General features: G+C 41.8%; 1 protein-coding gene across 5 annotated transcripts in view; it reads left to right on the forward strand.

Moving 5' to 3' along the window:
- PTPRG (protein tyrosine phosphatase receptor type G) overlaps positions 1–23,640 on the forward strand; it is a 634,330-nt gene that overhangs the window by 121,612 nt on the left and 489,078 nt on the right. The gene's annotated exons all lie outside the window — the stretch shown is intronic.

Raw genomic sequence — 23,640 nt, forward strand, 5'->3', positions numbered from 1 at the left:
CAGAATCACGGGACCCCTGTCGCCCGTAAAAGTACAGGAGCTTCATTTGGGTGACAGGTATCCCGTGATTTTGTTTGCACGATTTTACAGTGATGGTCTCCTGACGAATTGCGGAAAAGTCGCGCCACAATCGGGGTGCCATAGAAAGTGACGGGAAGCACAGGCATCCTGAGATTTGCCACTATTTTGAATCGCTGGCTGAATTGCGCAGATTCTGCCTGCGATTTAGAACGCCAAGATGTGAACGGAGCCTTACTGTTTGAGATGGATGTTTTTAACATGCCGGTGTTATGGAATTGTTTGCCTTGTTTACGAGGGACAAGTGGGTGGGACAAGGGAAAAGTTTGGGGTTGTCGCCTGCCACTTGCCAACATGTTTCATTGTGTGGAAGTGAACTGATTGGATCAAGTAGCGAATTCAACACTGTGATCTCCAGTGGGGTAAAGCTTTGTTCAAAAATTTTACCCAAATGTACGAGATTAGTTGAATTTTAGACATGCCCTAGATCGGAGCTCGGCCAGAGTGTCGAATGAAATTGGCAGAGAGTAGAGGACCTTCCTTATGTGTCCTGCATGGAGTATAGTCGTGAAGTTGACTCTTAACCAGTGGGTTTTGTCCGTGTCCCAAATCCTGTCATTTAATTTCTATGTTGAGGGGCCCCCAAACCAGAAGTGCTCTTGGCCCCCTAAGGTCTAAACCTGGCACTGTACATATCACAGCTCAATAAACTTCTATAGTGCCTTAAGCCGGGTACACATGGGTCAAATGTTGGGAGACAACAGCCGGTACAAAAACCACCGACATTCGGCCCATGTGTATATCAGTCTGTCTGAAAGAAGCTGACTGACCGTCTTCTGATCAGCAATCAGTCAGTGGCAGAGAGCGCTGACCGGAGAGTTCTGGCGGGAAGGCCTCCCCCCTGTCGTCACAACCGCTCAGTGGGGGAGATCGCATGGTTTGTACATCGTCTTTGACTTGAGCTGATGGTGGTGTATTTCCACGGTGTTGAATGAAAAAAACTAATAGCATAGATGGCCCCATAGAGGTCTATAAGGCTACAATGTGCAAGGATGGCCAGGACACTATACTGCATATATTAGGAAGACCTGTAAGCTACTATATATGTATTTAATGCAATTGTTAAGCATTTGGTTTAGTAAAGGTTTGCTTCCTTCAATGGTTGTGGACTTCTGGTGTACTGGCTTGATGTAGCCCAAGTGCAGACAATGGTATTCTTTATTGTTGTGTGTTTTTTTATGTTGATACAATGTTGCAGTACATTACTGTGTCACTGTCGGGAGAATACTGTATTTTAGCTGTCATTGGTGCCGTGTGCGGACAGGAAGCCTGATGGATACTAGGCTGCTGTACACAATGGTTTTTTAGGCGTCTTTTAAACTACAGTAATTAAGAAATGCTTCAGACCTTTTATATCGAAGTGCCTGAGGAATGAGCAATACTTGCTGCTTAATTACAGTATGCTTAAAGCAAAGGAAAGATATAGTTGGTTGTTATAACAAGAATTCTTCTTCCAGACATTTGGATGCATGTGGCCAGTTCCTTGAGTTTGTGTGCCGTTTTATGCATTAGTGTGGCAACATGCATGGACTGTAACGTCTACACTGTAATCCCATTATGCGCCTGTCATTTCATTTGTACATGTAGATAAAAGGTAAAAAAAAAGAAATCGGTGAATACAGTTATTTGTTTTTGTAATGTTTGTGCGCGTATTTTTATTATTACATTTCATATTCACACTTGTGAGCTTGTCCTCTAGTGGTCGCTTTTATCTTAGAAAATGGGAATAGGAATCCTGCTTAAAGTGATTGTAAAGTCAAATTTTTTTTCTTTTTAAAGAAAATAACAAACATGTTCTACTTGCCACCTCTGTGCTGTTGATTTTGCACAGAAGAGCCCGGATCCTCCTCTTCTCGGGTCCCTCTTTGCTGCTCCTGGCCCCTACCTCATATCGAGTGCCCCCATAGCTAGAAGCTTCCTATTGGGGGGCACTGGAGCCGAGTCAGAGCTCCGGGTGTCCATTCAGACACGGAGCCCCGACCCCCTATCTCACCTGATTGGCCAACTGACTTTGACAGCTGTGGGAGCCAATGGCGCCGCTGCTGTGTCTCAGCCAATCAGGAGGAGTGTCCCGGATGGCTTGAACATTCGTGGACATCGCTGGAGAGAGATGGGGCTCAGGTAAGTATTAGGGGGTGATGGGGAGGCTGCATAGAATGCATTAAGATAAAAAACCTTCTGCATTTACAACTCCTTTTAAAGAGGATGTAAACCCTGTTTATAAAAAAACAACCTGCAAGACAAAGACATAATGAGCTAGTATGCATAGCATGATATTTCATTATGAATTGCTTACCTCACATCGAAGCCCCCGCAGTGGTCCTCATACCCCCTCCGGCCGGCGACATCTCTCCCCGGGTTTTACTTCTGGCTATCGCGGCTCCAGCGCTGTGATTGGCCGGAGCCGCGATGACATCACTCCTGCGTGGGAGCAGCCAGTAACAGCACACTGACTAATGCAACGGTACATACGTGACATTGCTCTAGTGCGCATGTGCCGATGACATTGGCACATGCAGTGGACAGGGGATATCTCCTAAACAGTACAGGTTTAGGAGATAGCCTGGGTAGCGTTAAGGGTTTACAACCACTTTAAGGTTCGCAGAGAGAGAAGGAAAAATCTGTCCTAAATGAGAAGGAAAAGTTCTCAGACTTTAACCGGCTAATACCGGTTAAAGTCTGAGAACTGAATCCTGCAATGGCTTTGTGTGGATTAATCAATGTCTCTGCACATCTCGAATATTCCTTTTGTCTGGAGCAGATCATGTGAAACCAATACTATTGATCTGCCTGGGATATTTCATCTGAGCTAGTCTGATGCGACTTAATTTTCCGGATTGGTCTCGGGTTAAAGAGTAAAATGGACCAAAATAAATTATTTTTAATGTGTATTATATGAGGTCCTGAGAATATAGAGAACAATCATACAGGACAAATGAGAGTAAGCTTATGATTGGTTAGTCGCTTTAGTCTTGGAAATGTTAGATCTATACCCTAGCTGGAAGACATTTAGTTTACTCAACCACTATGTATTATTACCAGTAGCTACTTTTAAAATAATGTTTCACCTTTTTTATCTCGTTATCTGACCAGCTCTTGTATCAGGTTTGCACTCTCTGACCATCTCATATACCATGTCCACAGTCTCTAACCATCTTGTATACCATGTCCACAGTTTGTGCCCATCACATATACTGCAGTCTGACCATCCCTTGTATCCGCTTTGCAGTCTCTGACCATCCCTTGTATCCTCTCTGCAATCTCTGACCATCTCCTGTATCATGTTTACAGTCTCTGACCATCACTTGTATCCTACCCGCAGTCTGACCATCTCCACAGTCTCTGACCACCTCTTGTACCATGTATGCAGTCTCTGACCACCTCTTGTACCATGTATGCAGTCTCTGACCACCTCTTGTACCATGTATGCAGTCTCTGACCACCTCTTGTACCATGTATGCAGTCTCTGACCACCTCTTGTGCCGTGTATGCAGTCTCTGACCACCTCTTGTGCCATGTATGCAGTCTCTGACCACCTCTTGTACCGTGTATGCAGTCTCTGACCACCTCTTGTACCATGTATGCAGTCTCTGACCACCTCTTGTACCATGTATGCAGTCTTTGACCACCTCTTGTACCATGTATGCAGTCTCTGACCACCTCTTGTACCATGTATGCAGTCTCTGACCACCTCTTGTACCATGTATGCAGTCTCTGACCACCTCTTGTACCATGTATGCAGTCTCTGACCACCTCTTGTACCATGTATGCAGTCTCTGACCACCTCTTGTACCATGTATGCAGTCTCTGACCACCTCTTGTACCGTGTATGCAGTCTCTGACCACCTCTTGTACCATGTATGCAGTCTCTGACCACCTCTTGTACCATGTATGCAGTCTCTGACCACCTCTTGTACCATGTATGCAGTCTCTGACCACCTCTTGTACCATGTATGCAGTCTCTGACCACCTCCTGTAGCCTTTTGCAGCCACTTCTGTCTAAATACGTAAATTCCAGCAACGCCTGCACGGCATTTCTTAGGGCTGGTTTTCAACTGGCAGGAACAATGGGCCGTGCTTATATAATGTGGTAACCAATTGCAGTCTCTGTTGCAAGGGGTGACAACACACAGGAACACCCCATATGACACCTGGACAGAGTATTGACACTATATAACAGGAAGTGCCTGAACAAGGACCTCAATGGCAGGAATCCTCAGGTATTATTTTAGTGAAAACTTCTGACTCGATCCGGGGGGAGAGTAGTGCTGGTGACTGTACATCCCGGCCTGATAATGTAGCCAACGTTCTTTGCATTTTATGACAAATTTTGAGGGAGAGGGTAGTCACCATGATTTGGGTGCAGGTGACGCACTGGAATCGCACTGGTTTTCGCATTGCATATTTGCAAACGGACTGTGGGAGAGTTTCTTCCTTCCTGTCCCGGTGAGCGGTTTCCATGCATGGCCAACATACGGCATCTGCAATACAAAGTCGTCGCATACATTTCCTTTTTTGGATTGATCTAATTGATCTCATTTCCTTTTTTGGATTGATCTAATTACTCTGCCAAGTTTAGATTTACTTTCAAAGTTTCAATAAACTTGCTGATATTCTCTAGAGGTGCAGAGGGCTTATTAATTAGTGAAATCTAAGTGAGAGCAATTATCACATCCTGGTGGTCGCTAATAACTGATAACTCGTTTGTTCCTTACAGAAGACACTGGAGAATTCATGGCCAAGTTTGGACTTTAAGTCTTCATGTCCCTTATGAGTTAAACAGTTAAAAATATCCTAACGGGGAATTGACAAAGCAAATTAATGTTCATATTCAACTTTTCCAAGTGCAGTTTGGCTACACTGTTCCTTGAACTTGGCTTCTAGGAGCCGGTTCACACAGGGGCGGCACGACTTTGGGGGCGACTCGGCAAGGCGATCTCAAGACGACTTGAGAGGCGACTTGCAAAATGACTTCTGTATTGAAGTCAATGCAATTCGCCCCGAGTCTCCCCCAAAGTCGTACAAGAACCTTTTTCTAAGTCGGAGCGACTTGCGTCGCTCCTATTAGAACAGTTCTATTGAATATAGCGGAACGCGACTTGGCAGGCGGCTATGTGAACCGGCTCTAACAGCCTGTTTGTAAGCCTTGCTGTATGCCACTGAGCCTAGGTTCACATTGGCGTGATTTGTCATGTGATTTAAGAGAGCAAATCGCACGACAAGTCGTAGCCTATTGAAGGCAATGGCACTGGTCCAATCGGTGCAACACCGATTTTGCGGCGCTGCACCGATATTGCAAAAGTAGTTTCTGTACTACTTTCACACCGATTTCAGGTGTGTGACTTCAATAGACATCCCTGTATGAAGCCACACAGATGTCGATCAAGTAGCACCTAAAAATCGCGCTGACCTTGCTACTTTGAAATCGCGCTACTTCAAGTGAAGTAACGCGATTTCAAAGTGGCATCAATGTGAACCAGAACTGACACTCCATTTTGTGACACTTATTCTTTATTGCCGTACGCAAAAGTGCGCATATGGGTGGATTTACTAAAACTGGACAGTGCAAAATCTAGTGCAGCTGTGCATGGTAGCCAATCTGCTTCGATCTTCAGCTTGCTCAATTAAGCTATAACCAAAAATTAATAAATCCTGGCAGCTGATTGGTTTCTAACTTCTGATGTGCATACCTTTTTAGTTTTAGATTCAAATTTGCTAACGGTAGATTGTTTGGCCAAAAAATAAACGGAACTTGTTTCTGTATTGTGTATTGTATTCTGTATTTCCCCATGTTTTGTGACTTTGAAAATGCTGGAAGTACAGAAAAATACCTGTTCATATCCCATTGTGCGTCTAACTTCCTGTGTGGGCTGATGGCATAGTGCCTTTGCTGCAGTGAAGTGTCAGCCCTGCCTGTTGGACTACAGAATACACCTATACAGCTATCACTGCTCCTTACTGTCCCACTCCACGTTAATGTCTTTCCCAGCAAAACAATACTGCTGCCTATAATCCCAACTCTTTTTGTATAGAAAGGGCTCTCGGGAGAAGTAGCTCTGGGGGTGCGCCAGTGTCAGGAACTGATCTCCCAGTAGCCATCACTGCAGTCATTTTATTGTTCTGGTGATGTTTTATGAAAAAAAAAAGTATGTATGAATGTACAGTACAGTGGCAAAGGAGGCATTCGTTATAAAAAACAAAACAAATCTATCTATATTAAAAAAAACATATATATATCATATATATATATATATATATATATATATATATATATATATATATATATATATATATATATATATATATATCTCTATATCTCTATATCTCAGAGATATATATATATATATATATATATATATATATATATATATATATATATATATATATATATATATATATATATATATATATATATATATATATATATATATATATATATATATATATATATATAGAGATATATCTCTCTATCTCTCTATCTCTCTATCTCTCTATCTCTCTATCTCTCTATCTCTCTATCTCTCTATCTCTCTATCTCTCTATCTCTCTATCTCTCTATCTCTCTATCTCTCTATATAATGTGTATGTGTGTATGGGACAAAAACAACAAATCATCTTGCAGCTTTTTCCTGAGCTGAACAAAAGTTTTTCACTGATTTAATATGAAAAATAACACATTTGGACACTAGATGGTGCTCAGTATCACATTTTCTTATAATTAATCCATCTAGTGCAGGGGTCAACAACCTATTTCCACTTAAGGAGCAGATTCAATGTATGTGAATGATAAGTTTGTTCAACTTTATACTCGCCCTCTCCATTGTTCTCATGCAGATCCAGCATGTCTCCAGACCCTTTCCTCGTGACACTCGGCCACTTATGCTGACGTTATAAAGTGAAAAGTTCCCTGCTGCACATTAAGATGGTTTTCACTTCATAGCAATATAAAGTGAAAATTACAAAGCCGCCATACCTCTGCACCCCTTTACATTACAAAGACGCCGTACCTCTGGACCTCTTTACATTACACAGCTGCTATACCTCTTGTCCCCTTTACATTACACAGCTGCCATACCTCTGGACTGCTTTAGATTAAACAGCTACCGTACCTTTGGACCCGCTATATCCAGACGGATGGAGACCCTGTTTTCCGCTCGTCCGGTGGATTGGATGAAAATGGACAGGATGTCTGTTTTCATCTGATCTCCCCATAGAGGAGAGCGGGTCTCTGACAGGTCTGTCCCTGCGCAGTGAGCGGAGACGGTCCTGTCATCCGCCTGCTCAGCGGGGATCAGCGGATCAATTCCCCGCTAAGAAAGCAGAGGCCACCGGGTGGACTGCCTGTGTGAAAGGACCCTAGGAAAATAAGGAACGCAGCTACTACATCTGATTGGCCAGCTGCACTATATTACATTTTTGGTTTTGGGTTTCATACCGCTTTTAAGGAAAAAAACATTCATCCAGCTTATGTATTGTCCTAATAACATTCATTGTTTTGCCTCTATTCACACAGAAGTACATGCACGCCAATTGAGTTGAATTGCTATGCAGATTTTTTTTTTTATATGCACACCTCTTCATGTTAAAGGGGTTGTAAAGGTTAGTTTTTTATTTTCTAAATAGGTTCCTTTAAGCTAGTGCATTGTTGGTTCACTTACCTTTTCCTTCAATTTCCCTTCTAAATGTTTTTTTCTTTGTCTGAATTTCTCACCTCCTGTTCTTCCTCTGTAAGCTTTCCCCCATCATCCAAACCGTTCTGGCTGGGGGTTAGTCAGCATGCTCGCCCCCTCCCTTGGGACTACATCCCTGCGGGGAGACGCTGTGTTCAGAACGGCTCAGATGATGGTGGAAAGCTTACAGAGGAGAAACAGGAGGTGAGAAATTCAGACACAGAAAAAAAACATTTAGAAGGGAAATCGAAGGAAAAGGTAAGTGAACCAACAATGCACTAGCTTAAAGGAACCTAATTTGGAAAATAAACCTTTACAACCCCTTTAATATCTAATTGGCATTCAGTTTGATGCGATCATTTGAGTGATTGGCTATTACTGGCCACTGGCCTTCTTATTGAACAAACCCCTTATTGCAGGGATATGCAATTAGGGGACCTCCAGCTGTTGCAGAACTACAATTCCCATGAGGCATTGCAAGACTCTGACAGCCACAAGCATGAACCCAGAGGCTGAGGCATGATGGGACTTGTAGTTTTGCAACAGCTGGAGGTCCGCTAATTGCATATCCCTGCCTTATTGGATAGTTTGAGAAATTAGCATGAAAGGATTGTGTCACCGGGAGAGAGCAGATTGTTGGGTTGGATATTCATGATTTTTGGTGGGTGGGTTTGTCGAAGTGCCGGTGGCATCATAATGCTGGGATGCCTAATAATTTCTAGTTCCACCCCCTGAAGGCTCTTCATTCTGTCTTGGTGAAGTTGCTGATAAGAAAGTAGACACCTCTCCGGGGACTCCGCTAGGTAATGTTTTCCTACATATATATTTCATTTTGCTGAATGTGCTTCAAACGTCAAGGTCCTACCAGCAGACAGCACAGCTGAATATATTTCTTTCTGCTCCTTAAGCAAAGTGCTGTCAGGGAATGCTGTGCTGGTATATCAATTGAAAGGGCAGAAGACCATGAAAAGCTCTTCATATTTTCATTACATGCCAAAATACGTCTCCTACATAAAACAAGGAATTCGGCAACAAGCTCACCAGGATAATGACCAATGTATTAAGGACCTCAAATACAGAACTCAAGATGTGTGTTTTTTTTGATTTTTTTTTAAATGTAATGAATATTTAATTACTGCTTTCAAGCTACTCTTAACTGTGTTTTTGCAGCAGATGGAAGATATATTTTAGGGGTCGACTGATTATCGCGGGCAGCCAATATTCACCCCCCCCCCCCCAAGAATCGGCCACAAATTCACCGATATTGCTTGAAGGGGTTGTACCGGGGTGATGCTTGCAGCTTCTTTAGAGCGGACAATCGGCTTGTAAAAACAACGGATGCAACTAAGCACCCGCCGGGTCTCCCATCCCACCGGGAGGTACGAGCGACCAGCCGGCATGTCCACCATCTGGCTGGAGACCGCAGCAAAGCCGCTCCGACTTTCTTCGGGTCTCGTATCTAGTAACCTGGAAGCAATGTATATGACATCCCTTCCAGGTTACTGGCATCCTAAAGGCACTAGTTTTAAAAGAAAGTATTCAAAAACGCTGATCTTGGCATTTTGAATACTGGAAAAAAACTATCTCAGGATCCCAGCCAAAGAAACGACACTGTTTACGTCTGCCGAGGCCGGACGTGATTTCATATCGTCGCGCCTGGCCTCCGAAGGTCATGGAGATTGCCGGGTATCATCCGGTCTGTAGTATTCTCTATGGTAAACGACCACCGGCCGATTCATTCTCCGGCTCACCGATTGCACAGGCGAGCCGGTAGAAGCATCGGAGGGATGCTTTAAAGTATAATAAGGAAATGTAACGTGTTTTAATATAATTTACAACTGCATTTAATTTGAATTCTTAAATATTTGCTAAACCTTTCTAGAATTGAATGATAAAAATATATCTTGCATAATATTTTAGTAAATTTATTTAAATGTTTGTGTCCTTTTTTAAAACAATTACTATATTTTTACAATTACTTTTGTGTAAAACTGTAACATTATTATTTTATCACTTTTTTGAATGCTGATATATTTTTGGCTGCATTATTACAAAATCTCCTTCCTCAGCAAATCCTTATTTTCTTCTTTCTTCTTTTCTTTCTCCTTCTTTCTTCCTTCTTTCTTCCTTTTTTCTTCTTTTTCTCCTTTTTTTTCTTCCTTTTTTTTCTCCTTTCTTCCTGCTTTCTTTTCAAATTTCTTTTCTTCTTTCTTTTCTTCTTTCTTCTTCCTTTTCTTCTTTCTTCTTCCTTTTCTTCTTTCTTCTTCCTTTTCTTCTTTCTTCTTCCTTTTCTTCTTTCTTTTCTTCTTTCTTCTTTCTTTTCTTCTTTCTTCTTTCTTTTCTTCTTTCTTCTTTCTTTTCTTCTTTCTTCTTTCTTTTCTTCTTTCTTCTTCCTTTTCTTCTTTCTTCTTCCTTTTCTTTCTACTTCCCTTTCCTTCTTTCTTCTTCCCTTTCCTTTTTTCTTCTTCCCTTTTGCTTTTTTCTTCTTCCCTTTTGCTTTTTTCTTCTTCCCTTTTGCTTTTTTCTTCTTCCCTTTTGCTTTTTTCTTCTTCCCTTTTGCTTTTTTCTTCTTCCCTTTTGCTTTTTTCTTTTTCTTCCCAAAAAAAGCAGTTAAACCTGCCATCTCAGGAAATGGTTGCATTCAAAACTAAGGCAGGAAGATATCGTCCTTCACCCTATAAAGAATTAGGCAATTATCGGATGCTTATGCTGAAAACAAATATATAGGTTGCCATTGCTGTTCTGCCAGACATTCAGTGAGCTCCTAGGTTCCTTTTGCAAGGTGACAATGGTGCCTCTGCTGAAATTCCAAGCAGTGTTGTCAGTCTTGCCTGACATATCCTGCTGGAGAAAAAAAAAAGTTCAGCCCTAGGTTCACAGTTTTTTCTGTAGTATTAGAAAGCAAGTAATAATGCTTTATTACACTACAGAAAAAACTCTGAAGCTAGTGCTGGGCTGCTTTATAGCAAAGCTTGGCATGGAAGCTTCGATTATTTATTTGTAAAATAAGAATTGTATTTAAATAGCAAAATTAGTATAAACTATCAGGTGGTAAAAAAAAAAAAAAAACATATAGAAAGTTAGGAGCTTATTCTGACAGAATGATGCATTTTTCGCTACTTGTGGCATTATTAAATAAAATAGACCAAACATGGAGAAATGTGCATGTATTGCAAATATGTAGTTACTGTATGTTCCATTTTTTTGCCCAGACATTTTACAACTACGTACTACATTACTACGTGGGTTACTGCATAACCTATGACTTGCTGTGATGATGAGCAAATCTGTAACTTAGCACTCCTCCATGGAAAATCTATATATCCATCCACACCCAGTGACTGTTAATTAGCTGACTCCTTGCAATGTTTTCTATCAAACCTCAGAATTCTGCTGTCTGGTCCTCTTCAGCATCAGCCAGCTGCTTCTCTTCCAGAATGAAATCTTAGCCAGTGACCTCTGTACAAAGGATGTCGTTTAACAGCTCGTGGGAACCAGAGAAGATGCACAACCACCGGCCTGGAATACGGGCCTAGTTTCCATTTCCCTGTCTGGATTCTAGGAGGTTAAGAAATACAAGATGCTTATCCTTCCTTCAAGGTGTAGACTCTGATAAAAAAAAAATATATATATATATATAATGCAGGGAAGGTGCACACAATTGTTGCCTTTTAGATACATGAATTCAGCTGCATAGTGTCCGTAGATATATCTGAGCTTGACGCTGCGATAACAAAACATCATATACAAAAATTATCTGTGGAGCTAGTGCAGGGCTTTCTTATAGCAAAGTTTGTTGGTTTTTAGCAGTTTTAGAGTTTTGTTTTATTTTTACAGTTTTTCCGCATTGGCAGTTTTAAGCGTTTTTTCAATTGATCAAAAATGCTGGTGAGCTGCGTTTTTGAGCGTTTATCGACACTTATCAGCGGTGGAGCGTTTCTACAGCTGAAAAACTTCAGAACCCATTAATTTTTTTTTTGTTTTTTTTTTTTTACTGCTCGAAAACGACACTGCCCAAATCTGCTGAAAACACCCTATGTGTGCATGAAAGTTTAATGACTGTAGAAAAAAAGGTCTACAGCAAATAACAGCTGATGTACAAACATCCAGTGTGCATGAGGCCAAAATGTGGTACCAAGGAGGGTGGAAGGGTCACAGGCCTAGATCTGTTTTGGGATTTAATATTTATCCAGTTTGTCCTTGGAACTAAATTGATTTACCAGTTGAGAAGTAAATTGCTCTCTTAATCCAACCTGCAGAAGGAAATAGTTTTATTATGCAGGAGGTCAGAAAACCATTACCACACTTTTAGAACCTGCAACTGAGCTTGGAAATCCATTACAATTGGCGACGTTGGAAGTGGTGCAGATGAAGGGGATCTCTTTCCCCACACATTTGTAAAGATTAGGATTTTTTTTAATGCTATCTTCAAAGATGGTTTATTTTATTTAATACAAGTACTTGTATTGCACCGTCCATTTACACAGAGCTTTGCATACAGTGTATATTGTACATTCCCATCAGCCCCTGCCCTCAAGGAACTTGCATTCTAAGATCCCTACTTGACATTCATACATACACATACTAGCCCCAATTTTTAAAGGGGCCGATTAACCTTCCAGCACGTCTTTTGGAGTGTGGAAGGAAACTGGAGTACCTGAATGAAACCCACGTAGGCACAGGGAGAACCTGCAAACGCCAGGCAGGTAGTGCTTTGGTTGGTATTCGAACCAACAACCCTAGTGCTTCCAGGCAAAAGTGCTTATCCACCATGCTGTCCCATCATGAGGTTTTTTTGACGTGGTCCCATTGGGGTGGAATTTATTTCCATTTCCTGTCCTGTATACAGAATAGGAAGTGGGAGAATATATCATCAAAATTAGGAACAAATGTCACTAAAACATGTGTCCCCATTAGAAAAACTTATGATGTTCCTGTTCTGGTGACAATTTTAAAATGTGGACTGTCCCACGTTTTCCATCCAGGTGTCAAAGGTCACTGTAACAAATCTCTTCAGTGGTGCTCATTTGCGTATATGCTTACTTTGTCTGAAAATAAGTGGTATCTTTGAAAAAAAAGTAAAGACAGTAAAGAATAAGAGTGACATTCCCTCCGTATGTTTTTTGGGCTCCTTGTTATCGTATTTTACAAATGTCTTCACGCTGGGGCATCGGGCTCAGCCGCAGTTGCAGCATTCGGTCCCTGTGAGAGACGCACGCAGTGAAGCAAATTAGCCTTTTCACTCTCCCATTCTTCAAGCTAGAAACTGAGAAATTAGGCCAGCACCTCCCATATGCTTTTAATTGAGTGAAAACACTTAAAATTAGATCCACTGTACATATGGCATCTCTTGCTATTGCAGACAAGGAAACTGGCCTGCTTTCCTTTAGTTGGCATGATCTTGTTTAGTTTGTAAATCTTATATTCTCTACATCATTTTTTAAAGTAGGTGTAAACCCAACCACTAAAATCTCATAAGAGCTTTAAAATAAGAATAAAAGTAGTTTTTAATATTTTTAGATCTGCAGCTTGCTTCAAAGTAGTACTGAAGGCAAAACTTTTTTCCATTGAGTAAGGGAGGATTATAACCACTGTTGAGTTATTTTTTTTGATATCTTTGGGGATTTATCCATTCAATTCCCATGTCCTACCTACAGCTAAAACAGGAAGCAAGAGGGAATCCCTGATGGTCACCAGAACTAGTGTCTTCATTGGAAGATTTTGTTTCCCCCCCTCTATTCCTGTTCTGGGGACAACCCAAAATGTAAGATTTTTTCACTTTTGAGAACAATAAACATGAGAGGTTGAATCTCCCTGATGGGGGCACAGATCCCAGTGAAGACCTGGTGTTCTCATCCCTCTCCACTCTATCCAAAACTAGAAAAAAAAAATGCCCTTGGTTTATTATACCTACTGATACCTGGTAATCCTACAATGAAAGTCCTTGATGGAGGACTCCCCGATATAGCGGTAACTGCCTTTAGTGCCATCAGGAGATGATAGTCTTCAACAAGCCTTAAAACGCATCCCTAAAGCCAGGTCCACACTGTCCGCCCCCGCAAGGTAACCCCCTCGGGATAGAGCTTCTCAGAGCCTTGCGCCCCCAGCCCACACAATTGTGACCTTAGTGAATCAACATTCGCTATTGTCTTCCTCTTCTTCTCCCGGCCAGTCATGACCGTAAGCGGGTGCCGGGAGAAGATGGGGAGATCGCCGAGCCGCCGGCTACCTGAATATGGTAAGTGTGGGGTGGGCGAGGGTGGGGGGTGAAGGATTTATTTGCCGATTCCCCCCCCCCCAAAAAAAAATGGAGCACCAGCTGCCACTGCACCATAGCATATGTCTGTGTTTGCCCAAACATATACATTATTGTGATGCAGTGGTGTCATTTGACCTTTACGGGGCTTCTCACATTGCAAACTGTGCAAGGCTGAGATTTTTTTCCCTACGTTTGTTGTGGAAGGCTTGAGTGATTGTCTTCAAATGCAGACAGTCAGAACAGGCAAATCAATATGTCTGCAAATCCGTATATCTATAATAAAAATCCCAAAATGTGGCATGAAAAATGTAAAGGCTACAAAATGACTTTATGCAAAATGGTAAAGGTAATAAGTTGGAAAAATGTATCCTCACTGAAAATTTGTCATGGTTTCCTTTAAGTCCAAAGTATTTATAGGACAGGTTACATTTGATGAGCATTAAAATGCTGCTAATATCAAGTTGTGACTGTTATTGCTGTGTGATATACAGCTCCTTTGCATTCTTAATTAAATTTGTACATCTTTAGCCGATACGGTGAGACGTCGCGTTCAGACAAGTGAACCGGATATTTGTCAACTCTGCATTTTTCCTGCACCTTGGCATCATTCTGCCACGTCCAGCACTTTTAGGCTCTGGCACTTGAACACAAATTGCTTTATTCCTGACGTGAATTAGTTCTGGATATTGAATCTCATTGGTAATTATACGTGAGATGCTTTGTTTTCTGTTTTTATGTTTATAAAGATGATTTAATATTTATGCATTATGGATGAGCTGGATCGTTTTACCGCATGTTATGAGAATTAGAGGACCTGTCACATTCACTCAACACTGTATGTTATAGGACTATTTCTGAAAGGCATTTTATTTAAAGTGAACATGCGCTTTAAAGCGGAGCTCCACCCTAAAGTGGAACTCACGCTGATCGGAACCCTCCCCCCTCCGGTGTCACATTTGACACCTTTCAGGGGGGAGGGGGGGGCAGATACCTGTCTAAAGACAGGCATTTGCACCCACTTCCGGCCACGCAGACTGTGGGCAGAACATCACCTCTCGTCCTCCCCCCGTTGTGCTCTGGGAACACTCGGCTCCCAGAGCACAGCGGGAGCCAATCAGCGGAGCAGCGCAACTCGCGCATGTGCCGTTGGGAACCGGCTAGTGAAGCCGGAGAGCTTCACTTCCTGGTTCCCTCACTGAGGATGGGAGCAGAGTGACGAGCGATCGCTCGTCCTCTGCTGCGGACGCCACTGGACTCCAGGACAGGTAAGTGACCTAATATTTAAAGTCAGCAGCTGCAGTATTTGTAGCTGCTGGCTTTTAATATTTTTTTTTCATGGCACATCCGCTTTAAGTTGCAAAAGTCCCTTCTCAGAGAGAACCCAACAAGATGCATGCAAATTCCTTTCTATCATTTTGTATTACCGTAAATGGACTGCACTGAGGACAGAAACCATACAATTAGGAGAATACATTTGTACATGTAAAAGTTTTTCCTCAGTTGTAACAAATGACTTTTAGGCCATTTTCAGTGTGTCCTTAATCAGGACCGCATGACCTAGGTCAGTGGTCTCCAAACGTTATAAATCAAGGGCCAGTTTATTGTCCTTCAGACCTAAGGGTGACTAGACTGTGGGCAGTTGGAGGAGAAAATGCAGCAGCGTCAGTGGGAGGAAAACATTTACATGGTCCCTATGGTGACTTGGAGAAAAAATGTTTAAAGCAAAAAACAAAAATGAAGAACACAGATGGGGGAATATTAGGTGGTGGCACTCTTTCAGTCAGCATGCTTTTACATTTTTTGCATATATTAAGAGCAATGCAGATCCAAGCTACACTCCTTAACGCTTCACATCTTTGTGTGTTGGCAGCGCACGCAAATTAAGCACTTTCCCAACAAGCACAGAAATGTGATGCTCCTAACAGGTCCAGGGGGTGCCAATTATTTTCTTATGGCATCTCCAAACATCTGCAAATGTGCATGATCTTGCACATGCCAGACCTCATGGTGCTGCAGGATCATGCGGTTCGGTGTGGCACAATTTTATAAAAGTTTCTGGGACTTCTATCCCCATGTTTAAGATGAATGGGCTGCTTTACCTATGACGCACAAGAAATGTTTAGAATTGCGCACACTCTAGGCCTCACCGTACTGGTGTGAACCAAAAATAATCAGTATTTAGTGTTCAGGCGGTGTAGCAGGGAGGTGCTTCACATGAACAGATGGCAAAACCAGGATAAAAAGGACAGGAAGTCACCAGCACACCAGTGAAATTCAATTTTTTTGAAGAGACATCCCATCTGTCAAATCTTCCAATGTTGAAAAGGTAATCACTCCGTAGAAATAGTCTGAATATAACAAGTTTTTATTGCACATCAAGAGGAAAGGCTACCATGTTTTGGAGTCTCCAAACTCCCCTTCATCAGGCCTTAAAATGCTGACGTGATTGTGTCCTGACCGGTGATCCTTGACAGCCATTATCCCCCTATGCTTTTACTTGCAAAACCTTAGTCCAGTTTTATTTTTTTCACTGCAGGCATTTTAAGCCCAAATGAAAGGAGAATTCTGGACCCCACATTGTGTTGACTTTTCCATTTGTTTTGTGAAATGAAAACCTTCTGTGTTTTGACTTGGGGTTCATAATACATTTTTGTGGTATTTTCATTTGTTTGCAGCTATTGTGTTTTTATTTTTACTAAAAACCTAGTGGGCGAACAGTAGTTTCATGGCACTCTCATCCTTTCTACATTTTAGACCATTCTGGGGACCCCCAAGGATACCCCAGTTGATGGAAAGCTGCTCCAAGATTTTGAAACGCGAGCCTCATGCGTTTCAAGCTCCTGGGTCAGTGCTCTACCAACACATTTATGGTTCAATTCTTTGGGCTATATTTTAGTAACAGGATCCCCTTAAGGTACACGGTAAATCATGCCACCTCCCAGACACTAATAAATATTAATTTCAAGTGTCAGGTTTTGCTTTCCTTTATTTGTTATTGTAACTTTGATACGATGGCCTTGCATTAATTTTTGGCACAGTGCAAGTGATTAATAGCCAGGTTTTAATTGCCAAACAGCTGACTCTGTCTATTTTGCTCTGTTGATGGGGACGATAAAATCCAAAATGAAGGGTTTTCTTGGCGGTAAGTTTATTATCTCGTGTGATTTAGAACATAGCTAAAATATCTGCATTATCCTTGCGGTTTGCTCGCCTCTTCACATCTGTATTATTTTAATAGTGTGTCAAACCTTTGCACTTAAAATTCTGATAATTTTTAATCACATGCGTTCCAAAGCCTCAAAATTAAGTCTTAAGAAAATGAGAATTTTACACATGGGCAGACAACGCTACCCAGAGGCCTACTTTTCATTTTTCCATGAATATTAATTTTAATAACACATGCCAGATAGAGGGTTGTTTTATACTAATGCATAAAATTTGCAGTTTTGAAACGAGCTGCAATATGACAAGTTGGGAAGAAAACAATTTGTCTGAAAGGCAGACATTTATACATTGTTAATTGAAAGGAGACCTCTGTATAGGCAATGTGTATTATATATTGTAAGTTATTCAGAGGGTATTCTTGGCCAAACCACTCAAAGGCGAAAAGTGAAAAGAATAGGTGAACTGCTGATGCACTCATCGTGCTTGTAATCTGAAGTTCTCTCCATTTTTGTACCTTTAAAGTAACCAAAATCAACAGAATTACCTGGTCGGACTGCAGCCTCTATTATGCCGCGTACACACGGTCGTTTTTCATCATGAAAAAAACGAAGTTTTTCCAACTTCATCATTAAAAACGACGTTGCCCACACACCATCGTTTTGGAAAAATTATGAACAAAGGGGAAGTTCTATCCGCCTTTGGCCTGCTTTTAGCTGATTCCTTGTTAGCAAAAGACGTTGCTCGCTTTTTTGTCTGTTACAGCGTGATGAATGTGCTTACTCTATTATGAATGGTAGTTTTACCTGAACAAGCGCTCCCGTCTCATAACTTGCTTCTGGGCATGCGCGGGTTTAAAACGTCGTTTTTTCCCACATACGATAATTTTTTACATCACGAAAAGCGACATTTCAGAAGCCGAAAAACGATGTTAAGCCCACACGCGATCATTTTAAATGACATTTTAAAAAATGTCGTTTTTTTGATGCCGAAAAACGGCTGTGTACGCGGCATTACTCTATGAAGTCCTCTTACAGAATGTGTTGATTCTGAAAAAAATCAGCAAAATGTCTTGGATGTATCTCATATGCCATGCTCTTCGCCCCTTGCCACTGCTCCTCTGCCTTTTATTAGTGCCACAGCCAGGACTTGCTATGTATGGGTTGCTGTAAAAATTAAGCTGCTTCTATGTAAAATGACAATTGCAGATATTCTGCAAGTGTCACCAAGCAAATTCAATGTAGCAATTATGACATTATTTTAATAATTCATTCCTATGTAGATCAAAGTGTGATCTTGTTCTGCATAGGACATCAGGTAAAATGACCTTAAAAATGTAATTTATTCCCATTTCTTAACTCTTATTTGGCTCTATTCTTACCACAAAACCTAAAAAAATGTAAAACTCTGATTTAAAAACACTTGTTTAAATAATATAGATTGTGGTTATGTGTGATTTAGCTAGTGCAAAGCTGAATGCCATGATCAAATTATTTATTTTTTGGCATTTGCAGGTTGACTTTGTCCCCAACCAACCCTGTCCAGTCCAAGCCATCTGCTTATACTCACCTTTTACCCATTACCATTTGACCCAATTTACCTGCTGGAGCTGAGAGGCGTACCCTCACTTCTCTCTACTCTTCCTCCCACTATGCAGGACTGGATGCCAACAAGTGTTCCGGAAACTTGTGAAAATGTGCAAACCCCATACAGGTGATGGGATTGAACACATAACCTTTAGAGTTTCCACCCACTGTAGAATTAATATGAATCACAATTGGGTATGAGGATCATGTGACTCTCACTTCATACTACAATGCAGTGCTGAGTACCAGGCCTTCATGTTAATACCTGTTAACAGGAGTCCATAGCCTAGTGTAAGCCCCTACAGATTAAAGGGGTTGTAAAGGTTAGTTTTTTAAATGGGTTCCTTTAAGCTAGTGCATTGTTGGTTCACTTACCTTTTTCCTTTGATTTTCCTTCTAAATGTTTTTTTTCTTTGTCTGAATTTCTCACTTCCTGAACATCACAGCTCGGATGATGGGGGCAAGCTTACGGAGGAGGAACTGGAAGTGAAAAATTCAGGAAAATAAAAAAATAAATAAAAAAAAATTTGAGCTTGCACAGCTTTTTCCTTTTGCTTCTACAGGTAAATGATGTCGCTAAAGAGTGAACATATGGTGTGTTTGTATATACCTAACTGGGCTTTAAAAGGTCTGTCGGCAAGATGTGTTGGGGTGCTATACAAATGAATGACACCACATTGCACCAAGACGAGCAGTGTACATTATGGTAAACTTCATTGCAGTGCAAACATTACCATAGCTACAGTCTGCATGGGCCCTTAAAGGCAACTGTAGTTAATTTTCATTAATGACAAATACGAGGCTATTGCAACTCTTCACATTATTAATTGCCTCCTGTCCTGTATAAGAATAGATTTATACATTTGCTCTCTAGTGACTTATTAGAAATGTTAGCACTTACTCTATACATACACGCTCATACAAATGTGCAACAAGAAAATGTTTCCCTTTACATGCATTTAATTGTAACATACATGCGCTTAAAGCGGGGGTTCACCCCAAAAAAACATTTTTAACATTAGATTCAGCCGAGTTGTCAGAATGACAATCGGCTGTTTTTTTTTTAATTTTTTCCCGTACATACCGTATTTTCACCGCCGCTTCCGGGTATGTCTTCTGCGGGACTGGGCGTTCCTAATTGTTTGACAGGCTTCCGACCGCCGCATACTGCGCGTCACGAGTTGCCGAAAGAAGCCGAACGTCGGTGCACAGGCGCCGTATAGAGCCGACTCGCAGTCCGGCTTCTTTCGGCAACTTGTGACGCTCTGTATGCGACGGTCGGAAGCCTGTCAATCATTTAGGAATGCCCAGTCCCGCAGAAGACATACCCGGAAGCGGCGGTGAAAATACGGTATGTACGGGGATAAAAAAAAAAAAAAAACAGCCGATTGTCATTCTGACAACTCGGCTGAATCTAATGTTACATTTTTTTTTTTTGGGTGAACCCCGCATTAAGAACACCATGCAAACATGAAAACTGTTGTGTGGAGTAGTTGCTGAGGACTTCATAAACTTTTATTTATGTATCTAATAATTTGTAATTCTGTATGCAGAGTTTTCTTATGCATCTGCTGAAATTCCAAATCATGCCAGCAGTATGAGCATCACAAGACATGCCGTAAAGGAGTTATGGGGGTAGACTTGCTATCTCTGAACTATTTGTGGCTATCTTAGTGAGATAATTGTGATGTTTTTTTTTCTGTTTTGGTTCTGTTGGGGAAGTTTGCCCTTGAATTTCTAGTCTTGCAACGCAAAAGGAAATTGTAAAAAATCTCTCTATAGTGAGGGCAGTTCCACTCAAGACAGCCATAGATGGATTGAATCTTCGCTGGGTTCAGCTGGGACCAAACAAGATTCGATCCATCTACAACCAGCATGTCAGGTTTTTAGCATGCAATTACTGCCCCTCGGCTATAGCCGTTAGCGGTAATCGTATTCTGCTGCACGGGAAAGCTCCTTGCTGGTAGAATACAATAGCGCTCTCCCCCATAGGCATTCCCCCATCAGCACAGTCAGTGGTGGAAGGAAAGAAAATTGATTAATCTATGGCTTGCCTTCGTCATCATGTGGACAAGTGTTCCTATTAGAAGATCTCCTTATTTGATGACAACTGTTTTGGATATCGCAACATTTTATGTCCTGCTGATAATGGCGATAAGGTCAAATAGGGCACATGTACCCATTTGGCACAATTTCACACTAATTTGACAATACTATAAAATGTTATTCCAAAAGAGAGGGCAAAATTGTGCCTTGTTTATTCAGACGCCAAAAGGTGCACCTACTGCCTGTGGGAACTCTACTACCCATGTGAATGACTATAATATAGGACAGCGATTAATACCAATGTCCTGTGTGTATATAAATGTAAGAACATTGCATTGGTGACATTGATGGAAATATGAACTAACTATGTTGAGAAAAAAAGATACTAGGTGCTATTGGAGCTGATATCTGAATGATGACATCATCATCAATTCATTCTGACATGAGGATGGCTTAAAGCAGCGATTCGATAACACACATTTCCTCTTCCAAGTCCGGGCTTCTTGGTATTTTGTTTGAGCGTTTCCCTGTAGAGATGTCTTTTGTTATGCGCCTATCAAGCTGTGCATCTTATAAGGAGCTGCAAGCCATAAAATAATAAAAGATGCTCATTTTTTATTCCACAGGTCAAGTCATTTTGCAGTAAGCTTCAATGGGACTTGCTGGCAGGAAGGTCTAGTGCTCCCCACAGTCCCCTGCTGTGTGTAGACAGAAGTTGAGAAATCATAAAGTTAGATTTATTATTTGTTCAGCATTTGATTCCTCACAAGACTGCATGAACTGACACTGAAACAATTGAGTGCTGCCTTTAGCCTGCCAGTAAGGTAGCGAGCTCTGGTGGATGTGTTTTTTTTTTGTTTTTTTTGAGTGCCCAGAAGCTACTCTCTTGCTGGAAATTACAAACTTGGAGATGAGCTGGACAGTTTATCGGCTTTACGGATAGGTTCTCATTCCTGGAGCAACCTGTATAGTTAATTTTTTTTTTTAATAAAGTGACCCTGATGCGCTTTTAAAAAACAGAATAGAAAAGCTCTTTAAAGAGCGCATTACCACTCAACCTGTTCACTTGCCCGTTCCACCAATCTTCACTCTCTTGGAGAGCTAAGCTTTTTAAAGAATCTATAGCGGCTTTTCTCAACCAGGGTTCTGTGGAATCCTAAGGTTCCTTCAGAGGCTGCTAAGGGTTCCCTGAACAGGGGTCGATTAACCTCCTGCCTAATAGTGTCTCTATAGTTCTGGCATCAATTCCATATTGCAAAGCCAACTCTATGGGACCAGTGGGGCTTCTCTTTTCTCAGGAAAGTAGTGACCGACATCAATGATCATGTTTGCGCTCTATAAAGAGTTTTTTTTTTTACCCCAATGATCACCGATGTAAAGCGCACTCTTTCTACAGATTACCAGCAAAAGGGAACTGTTTTTTTTTTTTATTATTGATTACCAATGACTAACATACTAAAATATGTATACAAAATAATTGTTAGCGGGGGTTCCCTGAGACTTGAACAGGAAGGCTGATCTAGAGCATCTGACAGTTTGTCAGATGCCTCGTCCCCTACTGAATACTGTTTTCTTCCACCAGCTGATATGACACTGCTGTTTCTGGTAGTCACACAGGGTAGACAGAATAAACGAAAGTGCAAAGAGGGTAACTAGATATTGGCCACTCCTGGAAGAGTCAAATGCTCAAATTCAGGGGTGCTCAAGTCGTGGCTCACAGGCCACATTTTGAGTCCTTTGGTGTGGCCCGTGACCTCAAACCAGAGAAGCGCATATGCATGCTTTAGGATGGCGGGTCAGCAAGCTCAGATTGCGATCAACCTGTTGCCAACCCTCCATCCCACAGTATCGGAGTGCATTAAGCCAGCACTGGCAGCGGAGGAAACAGGCGGCTGTAGATGGAGCAGGAGCTGCATAAGCCAATGCTTCTTCTGTAGCACCAGCTCCTGTCCCAGGCAGAGTGATACCAAGTACAGAACGCCTTACACATTTCTAGCAGCCTGGAGAGCAATGCAAGCAGAAGCTGGAAAGGGAAAAGTCAGTGTATTAAAATATCACCTACACTGCACTTTTGCATTGGGGCATATTAGCACTTCTATTAAGCCGCTTTCACACTGATCCACGGGTGCAGCACAGTGCTCCTGCAGCTTTCCTGTGGATTCGCTGCATTGAAATGTACACTTCATTATACTCTCTGGGAAAGTGCACCACACACGCAAGGCATAATAGAAGTCTGACTCACTGCAGCTAACCCACAGAAAAAAAGCCACAGATTAATTGTGCTGCACACACAGTGAGGGTAAACCGCAGCACATCAGTGTGAAGTTTGCCTTATAGGGTGCTTAGGGTCGACCGATTTATATCAGTGCAGCCAAATATTGGGGGCTGATGTTCAAATAATCCCTATCAGTCAAAAACTCACTGATATTACTGATATTGGTCAGACCTCCTCCTCCTGTCCCCGCACAGCGCTCGCTGCAGTCTCTACCAATCTGTCAGTGGTGCGGCGGTCAGCAGAGAGATGGCATCATCTCTCACTGCCTGTCTCGCATCACCGCTGCTTCAACAGGCCTGCAAAGGATACTTTTGACAGAGCTGCAGCTGTGGGCAAGCAGAGAGATAGTTATGTCATCTCTCACCGCCTGCCTGCAGGTGGAAGTTTACTTGCTTGGATGTCGCTGGGGAGAGGCTGCCAGAGGTAGTGTAGGTAGTGACATGCTGCATCTGGGTGGCAGGTGATGGTGACAAGTTGCATCTGTGTGGCAGGTAAGCGTGGCAAGTGCCATGCTGCATCTGGTTGGCAGGTGACAGTGATGTACAGAACATGGGCACTTTATAT

The sequence above is a fragment of the Rana temporaria genome, chromosome 7, assembly GCF_905171775.1.
Source record: "Rana temporaria chromosome 7, aRanTem1.1, whole genome shotgun sequence".
NCBI lineage: Eukaryota > Metazoa > Chordata > Amphibia > Anura > Ranidae > Rana > Rana temporaria.